Below are 1,972 nucleotides of genomic sequence, written 5' to 3' on the forward strand. Positions count from 1 at the left end.
CATTCCTGCCTTCTAACCCGTTCAAGGTTCCGGACTTCACACGGTCCCAGACGTCCAACAAGTCCGACTGCAAGGCGGAGCACACCGGTGACGGGGAGGCCCAGAGCCCGCTCGGCACTTCCGGTGGGACTGGCACATTAAAGGGAAAGCGGCTCATGCCTTTTCTGGAGCCGTGAAACTGCAGAGCTAGAAACTCCCAGCCTACAGAACTGAGGAGCGAGCTTACAACTGAGTCCACTCCTCCAGCTCCAAGTTCTACAGACTATGGCACTTCAATTGCCAGAGGGCATGTGCACTCACCAGAGGACTGGGGCCGCCCCAAGGAGTCCGGCCATGCCAGTCCCATCTCTCCCACCCTGCCAGGACAGCAGGTGTACACACAGCACCCGGCACGGTGTTTCATACAGGGGCCTGATTCTGAACGTGGCTGGCCAGGTGGGACCCAGCTCCCTTAACCACTAGTTACACAGCTGGCCTGACCGTGGCATCTTAATATTTGATTTTGGGACCAGCAGTTGGTGTAATGGCTATGTCGCTGGACTCCCATGTAGTCGACCGTGGTTCGAGTCCCGGACCCGGTGGCTTCAACTCACACCGGGCATGTGTACATGCGTGCCCAAGATCCCGAGGAGAATGGAGAAAGGACTGCGGCATAGGCAACCCCCTGGGGGGTGATTTCTCATTTCCTGTCTCTGTCTCTGGTCTTTCTGGCAAGCGCACACGCCCTACAGTAAAAAAATAAATCTCAAAAAAAAAAAATTAGATTTCGACGTCAGGGAGTCAATGTAAACATTTGGTAACTAAAGACAAAAGAGGAAACAACTTTACATATTTGGTAAAGACAAAGGCCGAGTGTCTCCCCTCTAGAAGGCATGTGGACAGGCCCAGGACAGGACTGCTCCCTAGCACCAATGACATAGCAGGGACTCAGGTCAGTTTTTCTTTAAAGAGATTTTTGCTTTGGGGGGTGGTGAGAAATCACCCGCCGGGGCAGTGGCCACACGCAACCCCTTCGCCATCGTTCTTGGGATTCCGGGCACACGCATGCACACACAGCCAGCGTGAGTGTGAGGCCGCCAGGTCTGGAACTCGGCGACATAACCACCACGCCATCTGCTGGCCCCATGAAGCCCAGATTGTATTTTCAAGTGCTTCCCATGAAGAAGACTGGGCCCCTTGCAGAAACAGGAGAATCTGGGGCTGGAGGCCGGGACAGAGAAGTTACAAGATGTGTGACAGTTGGGGGCCAGGTGGCGAAGCCCTGAGCATACTGGGCACATGTGTACCCCTGAATCTGGGCCGAGGATGACGGGGTGGATCAAGGCACATACACCCTGTAGGGGTCTCTTCTGTCGGTGAAGAAACACTTTCAAAAGCTAAGGCGGAGAGTAAGAGTGCTCAAGGAAAATGACAGAGCATGCCAATCGGCATCTTCTGAGCCCAGTGTTTTGCAGAATGGCAGATATGAAAACGTTCCTAAGTAAAATGCTGAGAAATGTGGAAATAGGGGTTGATTTGGACAATCACCGGTTTGCAACCGTCACCGTTAAAGACTGGTTCGGTCTGGCGAAAACACGAGGCGCTCCTAACAAAGGGGCAAGGTGTCTGCAGTGTCCCCGACTGCGAAAGCATACAGCGGAGAGTCGGGCAACTGAAATCATCAATAAAGAGCGCCTGCTCCTGGATTTAACAGAACCACAAACCTAACGCAAATGCGTACTCCGTAAGTTTATGAGAAACAGCCCCGTACTCCAGAAATGCCAAGGTCCTGAGGCAAAGGCTAAAATACTGCTCAGACGCGAGGACAGGAAGCTCGCGGCAACCTGCCGGACCACCCCGTCGCAGAGGGGACCCGGCACCTTCACCACACCACCTGCTGGCCCAGCCAGCAGACTAAGGTCTACCCAGTGACTTAGGAAAAAAGTGACCACTCCGAGCTGCGTGTATTCACCTGAACAGTCAGGGAACTTTC

The sequence above is a fragment of the Tupaia chinensis genome, unplaced genomic scaffold (assembly GCF_000334495.1).
Source record: "Tupaia chinensis unplaced genomic scaffold, TupChi_1.0 Scaffold000141_1, whole genome shotgun sequence".
Lineage (NCBI taxonomy): Eukaryota > Metazoa > Chordata > Mammalia > Scandentia > Tupaiidae > Tupaia > Tupaia belangeri.